We start from the raw sequence: 22,034 nt of genomic DNA, 5'->3' as shown, positions 1-22,034 counted from the left end.
CCACCAGCTTGTGTTTTTTAAGTGCAGCAACATCCTTCCTCACAGGAAGGAGCAAGGCAGGTCAGAGAGGACTTCAGACCACATCTGCTCCAGTGTCATGATGTCCAGCTGCTTCTTTTCTGCAACATTTTTCAGAAACAAAAACACGTCTCAAACAAACATATAATGAGGGAGATAGAAAAGCCACAGAGTTCTTAGCCTATAAGTTGGACAATCAGATAGTTGAGAAATCTATTTTCTAAATCTGGACCCTCCAGACAAACCATCCAACACCACCATCAAAGATCCTCGAATGTCACAGTAAAAGAGGAGGATTTCTTAAAGGAAGATCCTGCTACTTTGTTCTCCTCAGAACAAGGACAGAACTTTAGAAAAGAAAACATCCACAAAGACTTTCATGCAGCAACAAACCACATCAGGTTTCTCACTCCAGGCCACTGAAGAGCAGGGAAGCAGCAGGACCACATGACATCGGGACTCTGTGAAGACTGCCCCCATGCTCCAGGCAGCCCCCCCCATGCCACGGTTAGTCCAGGAGAGAGCAAGGCGGGAGGCGGCCCCCCCACTCAGGAGGAGGACGCCCAAGAGGAGCGAGGTTCCCCAAGGGGTGTTATAAATATGGCCCAACCAGGCTCACCCGCAGTTGGAAAATATGAAGAAGTTGTTTTTTGCTTTATTGTGCTTTTTAACTTATTTTTTGCCCCTTTGACTCTTTTGCTTTTGTTTATTTGGGTGTTTAAGTGTATTTTCTGTGCTTTGTCCAATAAGTGTATCACAGTGTTTTAGCTTTTACTTTCCTCCTACAAATAAAGTTGGCCTTCCAGTAAAAAAAATGTTGTTTCATCTTGTAAAAAAAGAAAAGAAAACTATACCGAACAACAGTCAAAATCCTTTTAAAGCTTGCAGCTTTACTCAGAAGTCTTTAAAAGAGGTTTTTGAAAGCAGTAGCAACTCACGAAGCGCTGTAAACATGTCATCACAATTATTTTCAACTACAGAGAAGAAGGACTTGACAAAGTAATAGCAAACAGCTGTGAGCTCCTTAAAAATAAAGATTTTCTATCTTGGTTGAAGATTTCATCAAAAACTGATCATATAACTAAAGAGGCCCTTGCAGAAATATCACATTAACAACCCACTCTGCAGTCAGTTTTAAAACCCAGCTGCACATTTCAGAGTGCTGTGCAGTAAATTTTTATGACCACGTTACTTGTTTATGCTTGCAAGGGTAAAATGACACGTTTGTGATTTTGTTGGCTTTATTCATCACATGTTTAGAAGGGAAATTTAAAAATTGTAAATTTTAAAGTTAGCTTTACAAGCAACCCTGTTATCTTACTAAACTAAACTCTCTTGTGGCATTCAAAGTACATTCTGGACAGCAAGTTTTACTCATTGTGCACTTCTGAGCAGCTTGTCTGTACAGATCCTCGGACCGAGATTGCAATGCACATTGGACCCACTGGGCTTTTCAGGCATCCCAACTCCAATCCAACACCCTCCCACTATCTTTCTCCTGGGTTACAGCTGTTCCTTTTCTCTTTCAGAACAGTTTTGTTTGGATGCAAACATGACAAAAAAAAAGGCATCTAATGATTTGTCTTGTCGGCTACACTATTAAAGCTGATCTGAGAGGTATGGAAGCCTAAAGCGAAGCTTAAAATTTGAATAAAACCTTTCTCTGTGATTTGTCAAAGATCACATTCCTGTCTGTTTCTCCTCATGGCTGGCAGACGTCCACTTGTCCTTGGGGCACATTTATACTCCACTTTGTCTGAGAATGGAGGAATATGACAGAGGAGGGTTAATGGAGAGAATCAGAGAAAGGAAGACATTAAAAAGGCAAAATGCAAACAAGGGGGGAGAGAAGCTAAGCTTTAGAGTAATGACGGAGGTATAATTACAGGGCAACTGTGCTTTCATGGCAGACTTTTCCTGCATTATGTTGGACAAATCCAAGCCTGCAATTTCAGTGCACAGTGTCAACAGAAAATCTTTTGAGGAGGTGGAAGAGGACTGTAAGGCAGATGACTAAGGGGGGTCTACCTGCAGGGGGGAGAAGATGAAGCCAGTGTTTGAAAAAAAAATGATGATGGAGGTGAGATTAAAACAAGAAAGCACTTGTCCACCAGTAAGCTGTGGTGAATCAGGCACCATGGTTTGAACACCTTTTAAGGACAACTCATGGATCAATAAGAACAGTGAGGTTCACAAGTGTTTCTGTAACTCTGCCCAATGTTTTCTGGGAATTTATTCAGGAATGAGCAGACAAAGGAAACCTGTGACAAAAGGTTCGGTCCAGATTAGTAATAACAACAGTAAAAACCTAAGTGATTGCAACATCGCCTCAATGCAAAAATATTAGAATGTTCACAGAGTTTCTTTTTTTTTTTTTTTTTTTTCAAGGAAACTTCAACTCAAGGAAAAGGTGATAAACTCATATTTTAGGCACATATATTCTAAATAAATATTACCATTAAAGGTGGTTAAGAAAGAGGATGACAAAAAAAAAAAACACTGCTCTCATATGAATGCCGGATACTGAAATAATCACAACAGGAAGTTGCCCACAGATTATTAGCATAACTGCTTCTCAAATAAAAACCATGTGGTTGTATCAACCTTTTGGGAATAGTGACGCAGCACTTTCGCTACATCAAAATAAATGAGAACTTCTTCTTTATTTTAATATTAATTTTTATCATTTTGCCAGTCACAAACACAGTTTTGCGGAAGGATTTATTAAAGGTTTGCCCTTTCAGGTGCTCCCCACACCTTCTTTCCAGTGCATGAAAACACATGTTTGGACCCTGTGCCTCTCCAGAATGTGTGCACTGTTGACATCTGCCAGCACAAGGCAGGAAGAGATGGGTTTTCCAGAGCAGGGAGCTTCTGTGCACCGTTTAATGTTTGAGCTAAAAAGATCAACATCCTTCCTGCTATAATTTTCTGTTCTCAGAGCATAAATAACCTTACACAAACACATACCTTGTGTTTGCGGACAGAAGCATACCAAACCCTCCAAACAAGAAGAAAAGCATTCTGCTTGATTTATATATTTGTAGATGTAAATGTTTGATTGCAGACTAACTGCAAAAACACTGTTCTAAGTACTCTGTTTATTTTTTATTCCCTGAGGATGCATAATATGTCCAGAATAATACAAAAAAAGTAAAAGTCCAGAATCAGCATTTTTCTTCATGAAGCAATCCCGGAAACACCTGAAAAAAAAAAAAGATTTCCAGCAGAGTCATGGTTTCTGCACCAATGCATGCAAGGATGCAAGCCCCCTGTCATGGAAATGTCACTAACTTTACCACTGACCGCAAAGTGCCTTTTGCAAGTGTTTTCATGCTTTAAGAAGCTTTTTTCATTTATTTAACTCTTTAACAACAGAAATATTACCTGTGACACCTAAACAACACACGCTTTTTGGCATACCGTAATTCAATCGTTTACTCAATCAACATGATTTTGTTTATTCTGAAATGGATGAAAGCAGTTCTTCATATCGGCTTTGTACCACTTTGTGTTGCGCAATAGTGCAAAGCTACTTTATTCCACACAGAATCAGCTGATTTACATCGATTGCATGAGCAATTCGCAACCATTAATTGTTGCAGTGCAAGGCTGCTTTTCTCCCCTTCAGAATCCGCTGGAATTGCGTTCATTGTTTCAACAGTGAAATAGTTACAGCAGTCGAAGGAATGTCAACCGAATTTAACCAGGTAATTCAACCACGAACAAATCTCAATTTTACAATGATATTCTGCACCATTAAATTGCACGTGCCTCACCAGGTGAGAAAGACAGGAAGCAGAGGACCAGTCCATTTTGCGCTGAGATGTTGCAGGGGAAACTCCTGCATCCAAATCTGAACAGAGTGAATTGTGGTACAAGTCAATGCAAATCAAATTAAAAGTTCATCTTAGAAGGGACAATGAACAAATTTGAATGCTTGTAAAGACAAAAATGAATTAAACAAAAAGAAGTGCTCTGAATACAAATGTAACAAATAAAAATATGGCAACCATCTTTTATAACTACCACTCCTGCTGGGTTAGTGAACACAACCATTCAAGAAAAACTCAAAGTCTGTTTTTTAGTAACAGAATTCATTATGTAAACAAATAAACATTTAAGAGTATATGACATCTATCCATCCATCCATTTTCTTCACATTTTTAGGGTCACAGGGTTGCTGGAGCCTCTCCTGGCTACTGTAGGTGAAGGTGGGGTACACCTTAAACAGGTCAGCAGTTTGTTGCACAGGGGAACACATGACGTGACAAATTAATTTCAATAGTATCTCAAGAAATATCATAAATTGTGAAAATCAAAACTGGATTTTTTGATGTTCTTACACATTTTGACTTTAACTTGTCATGACACACTTGTGTTGTTAACAGTCTCAGAGTATCTTATCGTCCCTCAGTATAAAGACTTTTACAATCAGAGGAATGCCTTTGTGCAGATTGACCTGTGTCAAGATGGAAGCATTTTTCAGATGCTTTAGTGTTTTGTCTGAGGTGCTTAGGAAGACTCTTTGGCATTTTGAAGTTATACACTTTATATGACTTTTTTGGCATTGCTCTAGAACTGTAAAAAAAACAACAACTGGAATGTAGATTCATAAACTTTTGTCCTCCCCACAATAAATAAACACCCCCCTCCACTCTGTCATTGGCTTGTTTGGATTGGCAATCTGTGCTTTAGGCATTAAGAAAAGGGAAATAGTTCTACCTTCCAAGCATCGAAAAGATCGTTCTACTGGTTTGACATTTCCATATGATAGACTCTGTCAGTCTGTTTTATCTCAGTAAGAAGAAGCAATAGTTTTTTAAAAGAAAACAAAATAGAACATTTAAATACAAAAAAATAAAAAACCAAGCTTAAAAAAAGGATATCTGCTTCAGCAAAAGAATCCAAAGTAAATGTTAAAATGATGAAATAAATAATGAAATGATGCCCTGTATGGAGCAAGGCTCCACATCCTATAGGCTTTTATTATCAATGTCTTCCAAAACGTATCACGAGGTCCTAAAATCCCCCTTAAGTCGCTCTGTCTGTGCTAAACAGAAATGAGATTCAGTTGAAGTTTCAGCTGAAAGTCTGGAACAGGAAGTAGTCCACGGTTATTCAGAGGCAATCCATCCACACAATCAACAGTAATAACAGTGTTGGGGGGGGGGGGGGGGGGCAGGGGCCACCCTTAAGTTCTGGCAGTCTCCTCTCTGCCACTCAACACAGAGGGGGTCGCAGAGACTGATGGGGGGAGGAGATTACATAAACATCGCAATGTTTTTGACAATTTGACGTAGCCCCCTCCCCCCCACACTCACACACCTCCACCCGCTGGATTTCTTTGCTCCCTCCTGACCTCCCCTCTTCTCTTTTTCAGTCACTCTTTTGGGTTTAGATAAATGTCAGAAAACGGAGACATACATCACCACATGTACTCCTCAGATTAACCTTGGGGATCATTGTGTCATCTTTCTGTTTTCAACCATTGGTCATATTTTCAAGTAGCACGTTTGGAGCCTGTATTTTATCTGAATACCTGTTGTGTTTCTACTGATAAGAAGAAACATTTATGTCATATTTGGAGGAGTTTAACCCTTGTGCTATCTTAAATGACCCCACCCTTACACTGACGTGTTCTCCCTCCCATGACAAAGGTGGATAAGGGTGGAAAGATTTCATGTAATCCATGGACACCTGTGAAGATCACAAAGCACTGAAGAAAAAAGGTTAAGCGCACTGTCTAGTGGGTCTAGATGACCCAACTCCCAACGTTAAAATGCCTAGGATAGCACAAGGGATTACAGAACTTTTTTTAGAACACAAAATGCAATGCAAAAGTCAGTAACAGAATATGTATAACTGACATGAAAATGATATAAAATGTAATATTTTTATTGAACAGTAACAATAATTTAAAACAATTGTATACCTTAGTGCAGCAGCTCTGTTCGATAATATTACCATAAAGAATCTATCCATCTCCTTTTCCCACTTTCCCTGCGCAGGGTCATGGGGATGCTGGAGTCTATAACTATAGGACAAAGACAGGGTAAACTCAGTCCATCACATAGTTACACAACAGCACAAACACATATTTACTACTAAGGGACAATTTAGAGTCACCAATTGATCTATGAAGGAAGTTTTTGGACTGTGGGGAGAAATCCCAAACAGAAACCGTCCCCAACCAGGGTTGGACTGCAACAGTGCTAACAGCCCAACAGGTTCCAACAATAAAGCAATAATGTCATATTTAAAGCAAAAACTTGTAGACAATTAGTTTTTTGTTTTTTTAAAAGCTGTTAAAAATCAAATTAGAAACAAAAGATCATTTTTAGCGTTTTCCGTTTGGATTCAGTGGCTGTATGCGTTTTAGGAGAAGAATTGTTGCACGAAAAGGCAAAGAGCTAGATTAGTAAAAACTGCACAAACATTTTGCATACTTTCAGTGTCAGATGCGGAACAAGTCACCAACTTCTCCATTTCTGAAACAACACTTCAAATCTCTGTGGCAAACCTGGGAGTGCCCTAGGAATCAATCAGAATTGGTGTTAAAAGCTGCAGAAAATGCTGACGATCACTGCAGGAAAACAGGTTCAGGATCCAGAAACAAGTTCAGGATCACACTCGGAGTGGTAAAATCATACATTAGAACAATGCAAATGATTTTCCAACAACCATTTCAGTTTGCAGACAATATGGCTCCATTGGCTGTTTGCAAGATTGGCATATGGGAAAGCTGGGTTTGTTTTCCCAGAGTGTGGATCTTTGGGCAAGACCCTCCATCCCATTCCCGATGTGGCCACACAGTTACCCAAGTCTGGGTCCCCGTGTGCCAGTCCCCAGCCCGGACGAATGAAATAGATGTCAGGAAGGGCAAAACCCCCTGAAGGATTATGCTGAAAGGTATAAATACAAAAGGAAATGAAGTAAAGTTGTAAATTCAGTGCCAAGAGAGAGAGATTCCCTAGATGGCTCTGACATTCTTGTCTGCAAATGTCCACAGCGGTTCCACGCACTTGCTTATGTAGACCTGACTTATGTAACGCTTTCTGTGACCTTCCTAAAAAGTTTTCAATTTCTTTTTTTATGTTTTCCTGATGCACAAAAAACCCTTTAAACATTTCTCAGATACAGCACATTAATCTTTAATGGGCACAGGCCATCTATCACAGTCTTTCAACTATTAATACTGTGAAACATAAATGCTGCTTTAAAGAGGTTTGCCATTTTTATTAAGCCATAATATAAACTAACCACATTTTTCCACATCTGACCAACATTACCAAGACCATTTGGCAGACAAAAACTGAAAAGTTTTTCTTATAAACCCGTCTTTCTTGGCACATTAAGAATAGCTCTTTGTATGTGTGCAAGCACATGGAAAGTATGTGACTGACCAGCCGCCTCTGGTGATCCTAAAGGGATGAACAAAAAGCAGAAGGAGCTAAAATCCTCCATGCTCTCCTGTGGGGTTTCAATAAATGGGCTGTTAATGGAAAGTTACATCCATTCATCGTTTCACTGCCCGGAGCACGCACAACGAGAACAACATGTATCGGAAAGGAAAATAAGGAGCCGCGGTCCAAGATAATAAATTATTATTTCCACCTCTGCCCACAGCAGCACTCCAAGCAACTGCAAAACACCCCATCTGTTCGCACATGAGGCATAATGATGGGCTTTGTTCAAAACCATAAAAGATGCTAAATATGTTACCCAAAATAAGTATAAACAATGCTGCGCTGTGTTTTTGGCCTGCAATGCGAATTTCCTAAAATACAGATCAGTGGTGCACAGTCTTTGAAACACTGCACTTTATTTTTGAAAGGAAACTAAAACACACAACAAAGGCTGTCCTATTTTTTATTTTTTTTGGTTGTTTTTCATGTCCCATCTGATCAAAATTACACTTTTCTTAATCAAAGGCAATTGTGCCAAGGAAAATCTAAGTTGTACCTTTGCAAAATGTAATTTTTAAACAGCTTAAAACCAAATAAGTGATATAATTCTTATTTTCAATATTGCAGAGTATCACCCTTTTTAAAAAAAATGATTTTGTGAGACCCACTACGCCTTAACAATTTTATTGACGCGATAATGACAAGTTGAGTTGCTCTAAAAGAAAATTACAGCCGAAACATTTAAAAGTTGACTGCTGTGATATATATATATATATATATATATATATATATATATATATATATATATATATATTTTTTTTTTTTAAATGTAACTGGGCCCGCTAACACTTACACAGTATCAAATTTGAGGCTCACCCTAAAAACAGAGAGAGTGGTGATTATGGTTTGACAAAAGCAACAACTTTTGAGGGAGTTGGAGCCACTTTGGTCATCTGTCCTCCCCACACCATCACACACGAATACAAATATAGCTGAAGACACACAATAAATAGTTTATAACCAGTAAAAGGTTGGTAAATGTCTGCCAGTTGTTATATTTCACTTCTCCCAGACTATCAGTTAGATAAGGGTGTAATTTTGTGTCATTATTCACCAACATCATAAAACATGTTTTTGTTTTTTTGTTTTTTTTTGCTGGAACTTAAACTTGGTGAAAGAGTCAAGGTAAAACTATCCTGTCATGAAAAGAAAAACTGCAAAAAGTGGCAAGGCAAAGTTCAAGTTGCTTTAAAAATTCCAGGCAGGGGCTGCATCCTGCAAAGAAACAAATGTAGTAAATAAGAAAGTTTTAAAATTTATGTTCTTGTTTTTTAAGGCTTGACCATCACAGCCTTAACTACTCCTACAGAAGAAACATGAAACCTCACACATGGTACCTATGAAGTGCAGCAGTGAAGCCCCTCAGGGAGCGTTGAAGTACCAATTTCGTTTTACACTGAAAACTCTTTGAGCCAGCTTACAAGAATGCAGATGTAGCCTTGACTGTTTTACCTGTTAATAAAAAGCAAACAAATATGTATGTTAAATGCTTTTTAAGATTCCGTTCATTTGCTGACGTTGAAACTTTCACTAATAATTTTAAATACTTTTCTTTTTGCACAAACTAGCTGCTTCACACAGTTCGTTATAAATAAGATGTTGACACACAATTTCACCCATCTGCAAAGGATTTGCATAAATGTAGCAGCTAGCTCCAGCCTGCAGCTGCATGTTGCCCTCCTATTAAGATTTTGAATGGACCCGAAATTTTACCGTCGAAATGCAATAATTACAAACATCTTCAGTGACGGTTCCAAGATTTTGCCACCGCAGTATTGTGTGTCAAGGGAGAAAACAGCACTATAAGGACGGTTAATCTGTCTATTTCTATCAAATAAAATATGGCTCTTCAAAATGAAAGACCCACTGGAAGACACTTTGGTTTTTTTGTAAAGAATCTCTTCAAGCCTGAAACAAAATGCCTGATTTAATTTGGGCTTAAATGTAAATAAGAAAAAGACAAATGTAAAAGAAATTATTACTTATGTGACTGAAACTGAGATTTAAATAAATTGTTAATGTGCAAAAACTAAAATAAATTCTTTGATAACAACAAAGATTTGTTAACAACCAAATTCTGCTCATTAAATGCAATTGATTAATTGAACAAGTGTAGCCATTCTTTAACCAAACACTACACACAACAGGTCTAGCAATTACAGAGACTGTCCAACAAACATTTCTCTGCAAAAGTTGGAGTGCTGCTACTAAACAATTAGCAATTTTTTTTGTTTGATCCCAAGCAATATGGATATTTTCTACAAAGATAGAATATTTGTTGTTTTGTTCTTCTAAAGTACTTTAATTGTGTTAATGAGTGAAAAAAAAGAAAGAAAAAGAAAGAAACTGAACACGTGCTCCTTCTGCTCAAAAACGGTTTTCTGATGTTTATAAAGCAATTTTCCTTTTAGAGTCCATCCTTCCACAGTGGTCAAATTTTATACTTAAGGTAATTAGAAAGGCTGCCATTTTTCCAACTGGTGGACGTCTCAAATCCGGCACTCTAAAGTCAGACTGAGTAATGCTTGGGAAATGTTCAAAAACTCCAGAAGCTAAATCCAAGGAGCCTAAAATCCTTAGTTTGAAAATGTACCAGTTATGTTAGATATGTTTTGTTAAGAGGAGGAACTTTTAGCTCCACAGACAGAACAGAGCAGCAATAATGAGGTTTGCAAATCTGCTTTTTAAAAAAGTTTGATTAATTTTCAAACTAGACCACTGTAAAAAATCTTTGACCAAAATTCAGAGTTATAAACTAAACAAGCAAACATTGGCCACTATGTTTGAAGCATGGTGGTGGAAGGATGATGATTTGAGGTTCTTTCAAATAACAAAACTTAGTCACAAACACCACATCAACACTGAGCACCTATGTATACCAAATTGCTCTTTAAGTTTCGGCTACAAAAATACAACTTGTCGAAATTGGGTCAAGAAATGGCAACATCTTCAGAAAAGAAGACAAAAAACGAAATGATTAAGATGTCTCGTAAAGTTTTCAACTCAATTTAAATGTGTTGCTTCCTATTTTTTACATTCTTAATGGTTTAGTTTTGTTGTGAAACTTAAAGCCTTAAAGTTGAGAATATATTAGATTTGCAAACACTTTATGGACCCACTCGATGAAAATCCTGTTTTTATGTATATTATCATATTTGGGACATTTGGGTTTTTTCCCACACTTCAGAAGTGAAATAACACTGAGCTACACAAATTAAGGGTACCACCACTTGCACTTGAAGATGGGTTGAAAAAAATAGAAAAAAAGTATTAAAAGCATGTATAGATGCTGTCCTGAGACGGAGCAAGCCAAAGTCATTGCTCTTTTTCCTCCCTCCCTCTAATTAAGGTGGGGCAAAGGGGAGCATGCAGAAGGAGTGTAATCGAGATAATAACATGGCTCCACAGCTGCTGATGGAAGCTGTGGAACTGAGCCAGGCTGGATCTCAGCAATCTAAAAGTCAAGGTGCAGGTTTGTATCTCAGTGCATTCTGAAGGCAGGACTCAACAGGTCAGGCAAAAGAGAACAAAAAAGTAGGTGGACGAAGCTGCGTCTCTGTTTTTTTGGGGGGGCAGATGTTCTTCCTAGCCTTGTGGCCATCAAAGAGAGAGAATCTTCTACACACCATTCTCATGCACAATCATTAACAACTCTGTAATTAAATCAGTCCACACCCACATTATCTGGTACACACTGCTTAGTTTAGTGGCCCTGGATCATTCAGGCATCTCCTTCCTGTTTGCCCCCATCCCACAAGCCAAACCCCCATGTAATCGTTCACAACACCACCGCACTTCCTCTCCTCTGTTCCTCCATCCTGCTCCCCGTCTGTTGGGAACTGTTGACTCACTGTCGGGAAAGTCAACAGTGTCGGAACAGAAGGATCTGTCGTGACTGCGGTCAGCTCGGGGGCCTGCTGGTCATTTACCTCCTCACCGGAACAAACCCCTGCAGCTACAGTCAACACTTGTGACACTTGTGATCGCAGGCAGGGCTGCTCCATGATTGACAACAAGATCTCTGACAACACTGCACAGACAGAAGAGCAAAAATGTCAAAAATGGACAAACGTTGTTTAACAATTTAGGCCTTCTGGGAGAGTCAGTTTGTTCTGTTCCCAGAGAACTTCAGACTCCCGACAAATGGAATCTCCTTTCAGAAAAATGATGCAGAAGCTCAGCAGTCAATCTGTTTTGGTGTTGAGCCAGTGTCTGCATGCCGGAACGAAGTAGGTGCAAAAAGATGTTTCCTCTGCATCTGTTCATACCTTTTGGGAGAAGAGGTGAGGCAGCTAATGATTAACTTCATCCAATGAGGACACAGGGCATGAACAGACATGCTCGGGTGCAAATCCCAACTTTTTTGTGCATTCTCAGCCCAAATCAAAGCATCCTGTTAGTTCAAATTTCAGGCACAGAGGTTTATAAAGCTTCCTTGCATGACAGCAGTAGACTGTGACTTTAGTTTGGAAGGAAACAAAGCTCTTAAATATGTAGTTTGTAAAATTAAACAAAACATTAAATTACTAATTCAACACTTTCTTTGTTAAATATAATGTGCAATCAGTCTTTGAGCGAGATTTCCCTCACATATCCTTTAAAAAGATCCACTTTGATAAAGAATGTTTTCAACATGTTCTCATATACATATACATATTAAAACAAAAACAAGCTTAGAATTGCTTTTCTGAGTATAGCTTCATTAAAATCATTGTAAAGCAGGACAAAAAAAAGTTTGTGTGACAGAGAAATAGGCTGGATGGGCCACAACCCACCCGGTATGCCCAATTTTGATGCATTTGTATATGACTAGATTCATTTTGTTTTCCTCTTTTGAGCTGACATCCATTTCAAAACTGGACAGCTGGATGGCTCTGATATTGATTGCAATTCTTGTTGCACCGGTATTTATAGGTTTAGGGGGTTGTGAGGGGTAGTTAGCTAGCAGGAGAGTGTAAACAGAGAGCTCTCAGGGGAGGAAAGTGGGCGTGGTTGCTTTGTGCCAGTGGTCCTGCCCACAACTCAGGGGCAAATAACCTAGAAAGTGACAGAGTTTGTTTTTTGTTTTTTTTGGCTAAAAAGCTTAGAAGACCACTGGGGACGCTTTTAAAATACCAAAGATGACCGGAGTGAGTCTTTAACTCCTCCGAGGTCATGGAGTGCGCCATGACTTCATGAAAGTGCAGCTGCACGAATGTGCAGAGAGCGATCATGTCCATCCAAGTGTGCCGCCTTTATTCTCCAGCTCTCCCAATAACAGAAGAATGCAAAAACACGACTCCCTCAGAGCGGAAACCATCTGCCTCACTTGTAATCAGCTCGTGCAGCGTCAGGGTGTTTACACTGAAGCTACACGCTTGGAAGAAAAGAAAAAGAAAAACATGGGGAGGGGGGTTTCATAAATCAGCTTCCTGTTCAAACACCCCCAGTTAATGCAGCCTCAGCATGTTGTGATGCTTATCGCTGATGATGAACTGAGCGATGTGGGAAACAATGAGGTTGTGCAGTTTACCAGCCCTCCAAGTTGGTTGAAGAAACTTCGTTCTCTAAATGAAAACTATCACTCCTTTTGATTTGATGGACAATTCCAAAATATTATTTGATGGAATTCATGACTGCCATCTTGAGCCTCGTGGCTCTTTTTCTGTGTCCCAGTTGAGCAAGATATAATAAACACATCCTAAGAGAGATGAAATTCCAAGGCTGCAGCTGGGGCATACGACCACAAAGCAAGCAGAGCACAACTGCCTCATATGGCTGAGCTCTCGCACAGCGTGTTGCTTCAGATCAGAAATCACCTGGATTCAATCCTGTGAGCTGCAGCCTTGCTGTAACGTCAAGAAGCAGTCAGTCAGTCTATTAGCAGGAAATTATAGAGATGGAGGGAAACGTTCCCCCTATTCTCAGAAAAATAAGTCTTCTTTGTGGATTCCAATTCAAACAGTACTTTCTGATTAGACTTCCAAACGCTAATTAGATTTAAAAGGTCTGACATTTAATACAGTATTTGCAGAAGGTCTACAATTCCATGAGCTTTTTCCACCTCCAAAGAAATCTCTCAAACAGAGCCTCAAGTATGAGTTTTTGTTGAGCATTGGTGATTTTCAGGATCCAAAAATAGGGACTCCCCGCTCTGTTTGGCCGGACAGTTCAGTGCAGAAGGTTATGTTTTGCCTGGAGGTTGCAGACGTGTTTCTGGAGAGCCCCGCTGCTCAGTTCACGCTACGACATGCTTAGAGAAAAAAATAAACTGTTAGAGGCTCACAAAAGTTTTTCACTAAAACCGAGCTGGCCATTTATAGGTGTTTGTGTGCAAGAGGGAGGCCCCACTTAAAACAGCTTGAAGCCTTGCAGTAAAGTGTGTGTTTATTTCGGTTTTAACACATTTTTGACCATTGCAACCTTTTATGGTCATCAAAATATCTGCCCCAAAAAGTTCTGCTTATGCAGACAAAGTATATATATAAAACAAAATACAGCTTTTACTGCAAAACATACTAACTATTGGACCTTCTCCTCTTTTTCAGGCTGAAGCTGTGCTTCCCAGAAGGCCGTCTGTACAGAGTAAACTTGTCTGAGACCATATTTAAAGGTCATGTTTCTTTACAACTAGGGGAAAGCTAGTTTACCGATTTTTCTTTATGGAGGACACAGTTAATGACCCCATCGGTGGATATGAACTTAGCAACAAAAAAGGAACAGGCAATGGATGCCATCTGCTGCAAAAGACCCATGACTTTGTGCAGGTTTACTGAAGAAGAAGAAGAGGGAGAAAGTGTGTCTCAAACCTGTAGACATATTATCGTCTCCTGAGCTCAGATAGACTCAGTAAAGGTTTGGGAAAGAATGCAGGAAGCAGGCATTGGGTCACAGAAGATCTTTGAATAATAATCCTGAACCTGGACTGAAAGGAGAGGGTGTCTTGCAAAACGAGTTTAAGAAGTTTTTAACATTGCCATGTGGATGGGTGAATGGGACGGTGACTGTAAAATGCTTTGGGTCTTCTAAGAAGTTAGTAAAGCACTATATAAATATAGGCCATTCACTATTTAAGATTTCTTTTCTTAACTCCAAATAAATTACTTTTGATTTATGTTATTCAGCATTTTGGTTTGTTTGGTGTAGATTACAAACAAATATTATTACAAGTTTGGTTGTTATAATTTCATTCGTTCTTTTATTCTATGCTTTTAAATGGTAAATGGCGTGTTCCTATTTGGTGCTTTCTACCTTCCTGGTGCTTTGCAGTGACAGTCTTATTTACCCATGGACACACTGATGACTGCGTTCACAACGAACGCCATTCCCACGACAAATTTGTGTCAGCCGCCCTTCTTTTAACGTGTGGCGAATTCGCTGCTCACCACCTGTCCAAGAAAAACGCCCTGCCCGCGTGTGGGAGGAGCTACCAGCTAATGTTTTTTGCCCGATCGCTACATGGAGCGCTGTCTGTGTTTGTCTCATTTACAATGCATGGAAGACAGAGGATGCTGAGAGATCAGGGTTGTTTATTTTAAAGAGCTCAACAAAAAACGTTGGTAATTATGTCTCCATGATTGGATTCATGAAATCCGTCAGAGAATCTCCCAGTACAGTGAGCTTCACTCCCTGTTAGGCACCTAATACTACAAGTGAAGGCTCCATGTTTCCAGTGGTGTAGAAGTTTTTTATTTTTGTGTTGACAAAAAATCTGATTGCATGCAGAAGCAGCAAATATTAAATGGAATTGCTGCAGTGACTTATTTTGACATTTTTCTCAGTTGTTAGGATTTCATTCTCTGATTGTAAATTTTTTGTTTTGTTTTTTGGTAACGGTGTCAATTCATTCTATTTCCAAACAAATATGCCTTTTTCGGGCCATCAGTATTTCTGATTAAAGCTTTTGGGCTCCTCTGCTTTCAAAATGATTTGTTCTGTTTTGATATGACTTAACTTGAACTGTTCCAAGTCTCCTTGTTTGTAAAGTGCATTCATTCATTCTCATCAACTGTAAGTAACAAAAGTCTCAAGTTTATAATTGAAGCCTAAAACATTCACATCAAGAATGAGGAGATCAAAAAGTCAGAGTGTTCCCAGAGCCGAATTACTCCCCTGGTATCTGAATTATATTAACACAAGAGATCTTATCAGAGTAATATTCAACTGTTCTCTATCCGTGTTGTTTCAGGGCACTTAACACAAGGCAATTTCCTTCACTAGTTTGCTGAAAAAACAAAAACACATGTAGGTGCTGCCACATTTAAAAAAAAAAAAAAAAATACATGAACTTTCTGTGGGAAATGATAGACTGTCAGAACGTTTCAGCCAATGCTGCCTTCAAAAGCAGCGTGTAAAATGAAGAGCTTGTTATTTTTAATGGCTTGAACAGAGCAGGCCTTAATTTTCTGTCTAAGCGGAGGCAAAGCACACACCCTGTCTGTGCAGGAATTAAAGATATTCTGTCAAATGTATTTTCAAACATCAAAGACGGTGAGTGTTGTTTGTATACAATTCATGCAATAGAGTCATCCCCCTGAATGACTGCAGGAAAAACTTATATTTGTCACATAATCATACTTTACTTTTGCACTGTATCTGTTTAGCACTACACATCATGACATTTTATGAACATAAAAACAAATCATTTAAAGGTTGTTAAGTCTGCTTCAGCTTCACAGCATAATATGTAAAAGCCAAACAAACCACCATCCATACTGGGACAGGTCCCAAACCAAGGACCCAAAGGATTCATATTGGGTTAAAGATGATGCCAGAATTGGGTCCAGACATGTTTCCTCTCCATGGGTGTCTGGCACCACTTGGGAAACGTAGTTTTGGTTCAAGTAAGTGGCACCCCACCCATGCTTCTTTTGGTTTAAAGACAGCCACAAGAATTACACCCGAAACGAATGTTTGTTACGCAGTGGCGACTATGAAAACCACTGTGGATCCACTTTATCCAGTCGGGACACAAATAATCCCTGAGGAGGAACATGTGCTGTGTTTGGGCCTAAGGGAGCAAATACAGATCGTGTCTCTTTTAACTTGAGTCTGAAGAAGAAAACCTGGGAGTCACCTGATGACAAATTCAGTTTCTGTTTTGCTTTCTAAAAGTGGCAGGAGCTCAATGACACTTAAAACATGCTGGTGTGTTTTCTTCTACACAGTCTTCTTTCAGTCACTCAGGATAACCTAAACAAAGTTGTACATGTTCATGACACGTCACCTTGGAAACAAAGCAAAAAGAAGCCTCACTTTAGGACTTTTTGCATCCATCTTGGGAAAAAAAAAGCTCTGAAGGCACCGATTTAGTTTTCTAGTTTAGCTTAGTTTAGTTTAGGGATGTCGGAGGTGAAGCTACGTACACACCGCTCTCATCAATGCGCATTCAAGCAGCCACTTTCAATGAAAAGTTTACATAAACTTGCATTTTGTGCTTCCGCATTCAAACTCTCGCATAGCTACGCAAGTTTTTAATGACCACTTTTGGGCTCTACGTACAAAACACATGACCATTGAACGCACATTGCCAGCTAAACCAGGTCAAAATTTTTACCAGTCAAGGACTCAGATTTGGTAATGTCGCAATCAAACTCACCAAACTCAACACATGGCTGGTTCATCTGGTGAATCCAGACACACTGACCCACCTGATGAAGCCTTCATTGGTTTTTCAGATAATATAACCCAAGGCCACTCTCCTGATATGATAGTAATCCATATCTGCCATTGCAAGGATGCTAGCAATCAACGTTATTGTTTTGCACCTATGTGACATTTCGCGGTTAAGCCTCTTCCAACTGTAGGTTGCGGACATGGACTAGTAAACAGCAGAAAAAGAAGAATAAGAAGAAGCCCCTCCCTGCTTGTCCAGTGCAGCGCAATGAGTTATATCACCAGAGGAGACTTCACGTGAGTCCTCATGGGAGGAGAGCACCGCCATCTTGGTGAGGTCAAGTCACTGCTGAAGTGCATGCATGTGAACATATTTTTTGCCAATTGCCAGTTCATTGTGCAGGTTTCAACTGCCAAAATCGGAGAAATGAGTCCACGAAGGAGGAAGGCATAACATTTCACAGGTAGGTACAATAGTATTTTTCTTTTAAAGCTGCAGGGGCTTCATTAATAGTACACATGTTGACCTGCATGATGCTGCAGGGCTATTATCAACATGCTGATGATGTACGGATAATTTGCTGTAGACATAAATGTAAACTTTATTGTGTTAAACCTATATACAGTATTCTAGGACTAGGCTATTACAGTAATATAGATTGATACATTTCTGACTCAGTGACTGAACTTTTCTTGCAGGTTTCCAATGGATTCAGACTTAAGGAAAAAGTGGGCCGTGGCAATCAAAAGAGCTATCTCAGGTGGATCACTGTGGTTTCCAACTAGCAATACAGTCTGACTTTGTTCAAAGCATTTTGTGGAAACAGAGTTTGATGAGACTGGCCAGACTGTTCGCTTAAAACCCGGCACCATACCATCTGTGTTACACCAAATTGATCACTCACATGAATCAATAGGTTAAATCTATTGGTTTTTTTTTTAGGGTAAATCTATTTTTGACTTATTGTTGACTTCTGATTGATGCATTATTATTATTTTTTATTGATTTATTATTTATTTATTGTTAGTATTTATTATTAGTATTTATTGTTATTTGTTTGTTTTTATTTATTATTATTATTGTTGTTGACTTACTATTGATGTATTATTATTATTGATTTATTGTTGACTTATTGTTAGGCTATTCTAAATAATTTTAATTACATGTCAAAGAGATCTAAAAGTTCTAAATGTTTAGAAATTATTTTAAAAATTCTTTGTAATAATTTTTCTTATTTGTAAGAAGTCCTGCAACTATGCATTTTTCATTAAATTTCTAGCTTTTAAGGGTGACTGTTTCTCTTATTTAAAGACAGACAGACAAATCATATAAAAGCTATCTAAATGCCACCAAAGGCTATAGAAAGCGTTGTCATTGGTGCCGACGACCTCACTAAGATGGCGTTGCGCTCCGCCACCGTTGGCCAGGCTTCCCAAGCAGGCGTGTCTCCTCTAGCGATATAAGTCATTGGATCACCGCTCTAAGTGAAAACACTTTGAAATCAGACTTTTTGATTGAAGAAAATATTTACAGCATAAACAAAAGAGAAAGGAGCATTCACCCAACGCCCACAACCGAGATCACGTTTGAGTGGGCAGTGAAAGTAACTTCAGGGGCTGTTTTCCACCAGAAAGCTATAAGATAAAGGTGGGGGAGGAATTTGAGAAGAGGAGGTGATAGAATTTGTCCTACATTTTTGGTAAATCTGGCATCTTTACAAGAATTCAGATGCCCTTAAACCTCTCTCATTTTTATAAGAGACTCCTCCCTTCAACATGCATCTGATGCATCACAAAACCCAGGATTTCTGTAAATGATTCAGGGCTTTAAAAACACCCACACAAGGGCGTCCTGAAACTTCATTCAAGTAAATAGTGAAATGAAACAGATTTTTTTGTAGAGGAACCACACTTTGAATATGAAACAACTGCGTTAGTCAGTATATTCAACAAGTTCGGAGGAACCCAGAACAAGAGACCCGTCAGCTGTTTGGCCAGACAACTTAGAATGTTTGCCAGAAAATGTTAAACCTTAATGAAGCTTTAATAGGATACGTTAGACCTGTCCTTATTTTTTAAATTATGTGAGCTTTTGAAGAAAGCTTGAGAGTCCAACAAATACATTCTTAGAGTTATTCAGTTACAGAAGAAAAATGTGGACTTAAACACCACTGGGGGAGAAGAGGACAGAAAACTGACTTTTCAAGCTGTTGAGATTTTTCTGTGCTGACTTTGAGTATGAGTGAGAACAGCTGCTGGAGTTATGATCAGATTTAAAAGGCGGTGGATCTTTCCCAAGCTTGAAGTTGAAAGGTGTACACATTAAGACTGTATGAAGAATGTATGGAGGCTTGAATCTGATTCTTCTGTTTTGAGACTCTTATTTTATTTGATGGAGATCGAGCCTATAAATAAATAAATGAAACTGAATGAAATTGACAGCCTTCGGGGCTTTAATCTAACATCTTTTCACAACACCTTGTGTGCTTAAATAGATAAATAATCAAACAGGGAAAATACTATAGTAAAATAAAAAGTTTAAAACCACAGGCAATTGAGATTTTATAACTAAAGTCGTTAGCAGAGTTGTATGGCCCACAGGCGCTACCCTCCCCCACCCATGCTGCTCATTTCAGACCCCTCCTCACTGGATGCTGCACGCCCCTCACTCTGCCCCTTCAGCCCCTGCCACCTATGGAAGCATGTCAAATACCATTTTCTTCATCATTTTACTTGAGTGACAGAATGAGTAGCATTGAAGAAGAAAAGGAAAAAGCTGTTTGGCAGATTGATTTAACTTTTGAGTCAACGAACACAACTTTATTGTGAAAAAGGAAAAAGCATTTCCGGTATAGACTTTTACTTTGAATTATGAGACAGATATGCTTCCATAGCCACCCAGATCAGAGCTGCTTGTGAAATATTAATTAATGGATGGATGAAAAACTTTTTTTTTTCAAACTTGTTTTTTCTGTTGGTTTTATCTCCATAACAACCCTTTTATTTTTCGGTCACCTAGTGTTGACGAACAGGTCAATGTCATTTTTAGAAAAATACGACGAGTACATTTTTGGATTTCCTTGGAAACAGACGTTTTTCTGTTGATCTCAGCCACATGTTCGTATCGTATGTCATACAGTTTTGTTTTTTTTATTTTCCAACTTGAGCCAGAGATTCATGTGTTACATTTTCACAATACTTGGGTGAAAAATGAAAGAACAGGAAACGTTAAACATTTACAATTTCTAAAACCAATTCCCACACCCACACCCACCGCAAGTAGCTCTCCAATGATCCACAAGATAGGAGTTGATAAATCAAACTCCGGAGGAGGTGTTCATGTTTCTAGCTGGTACTAAGGGATCATTTTTTTTTATTCAAGATGGTGGCCTCTTTCTAAGGTCAAAGGTCAATAAAAATCTGGTTGCAGACTTTCAAGAAAACAGCTCTAACTAAAAGATTTTTCCGCATATTGTGAAAAAAAGTGAAAAACATGTTCACGCTTTACCACAAAAAGTTTGCCAAGCCGTAGGTCCTGTAGCCATCCCAAATTAATTTTAAAACTTCTTGCGGATATCCAAGACATGTGTGTTTTGGTTTCATTACATCAAATATCTTTTGAGCCTCATAATAGAAGTTTCTCCTGCTGTGATGTCATTTTTCTTTTAGAGGTGTGTGTAATTCACTATTCCCAAAAGTCATTCAGTCATGTATTAGGGGCATGAAGATGTTGGTCAGTCTTTGAGTGTGTGGCGGGGGCAAATGTTTTGCTCAAAGGTGCAGTAACAGAAAGAAAATTGCGAAAACATTATGACTGCTGCTGCCCTTGATTATGTGATGACCCCAAAGCACAAAGAAATGGACAGAAAAGGGGAAAAAGACAGAAGTTTTAGGATGTATCTTGGAGCTGAAGAAAAGTATTTTTTTGTCAGCAAGACGACACACCCAATTCCTGCATATTTTTGACATGATTTGGGGACCTTGACACACAAAAATTCTGTACTGTCATTGCTACGCGCGTGCAAAACTGAAATAATAAGCCATAAAACTGAAATGTTACTAATTTGATTATCTTTTTGACAGCAGAAAAAAAATCCATGCTAAGTGACTCGTGTGGAAAATATTCAAACTCTTGGAGGGTCAGGACAATTTTTTCCTTATGAGTTCACACACAGCAAGCAGGCAGTGATTTTATTGCAAAATCTATCTGGAGACAAAAATAATATTGATATGAGCAAGAAAGTGTATAGCCATTCATCCAAAAAGCTGAATGTAACCAAAGTCATTTTCAAACAGGTCCCTGACTGAGTGCAGACAGTATCTGTGTGGTCTGAAACTTGGACTAAATGCATATTTTTCTTTGATATTCAACCAAATACTCTAAGTTCATAGGAAGTTTGTCATTTTGAGACACGACAAAGAAAACTGTGTTTTGGACAAAAACAGTTTTCATAAGTGTGATAAGTCCAATTGAATGATCTGGTTCACACACGTGCTCACATTCATAACGCACACTTACCTCCTTGTTCACCTTGTGGCGAGCCGGTCTCATACTGTTGACGGGGTTGGACAAGAACTCCTTTGACGCTTGTGCTAAACCAGATGTTGGGAGTTACTGGGCAGTTTGAATATGACACATTCAGTTAGGAGGCATGCATGCTGGATTCCCCACTCAGCTCTCGATGCAAGAGATAAGTAGCTGCAAAAGTGGTGCAAAAACACAGTCTGACTCTTAATCTGAGATTCCACCAGTTTGTCTGGTTTTTCTCAGCATTATCCTGTCAGGATATAGGAGAGGTGATCTATTTTTCTATGTGAAGGCAAGATATATGCAGTGGCCAAGCCTTTCTGCAGAATGTCACTTGCAAACACCCTAAAGATCAGTGGTCGAGCTTATGGACGTCATCTTCAGTGAGAAAAAACAGAGGCATTTCTTTTTCTTGACAGGACAAG

At 38.9% G+C, this 22,034-nt stretch overlaps 1 long non-coding RNA gene across 1 annotated transcript; it reads right to left on the bottom strand.

The window, feature by feature from the left end:
- Window positions 1-3,093: 3,093 nt before the first annotated feature.
- On the bottom strand, window positions 3,094-21,729 carry LOC144984423 (uncharacterized). The gene is made up of 3 exons (XR_013648073.1): window positions 21,601-21,729; window positions 3,798-3,874; window positions 3,094-3,221 (listed from the first exon to the last, which is right to left on the bottom strand). It is a non-coding gene; the product is annotated as an uncharacterized LOC144984423 (long non-coding RNA).
- Between the last annotated feature and the right edge of the window lie 305 nt (window positions 21,730-22,034).

Source organism: Oryzias latipes, chromosome 16, assembly GCF_053564925.1.
Source record: "Oryzias latipes strain Hd-rR chromosome 16, Olatipes_Hd-rR_3.1".
NCBI classification, from domain to species: Eukaryota; Metazoa; Chordata; class Actinopteri; order Beloniformes; family Adrianichthyidae; genus Oryzias; species Oryzias latipes.
The sequence above is the reverse complement of the archived record's forward strand: the minus strand, read 5'-3'. Positions and strand labels throughout refer to the sequence as shown.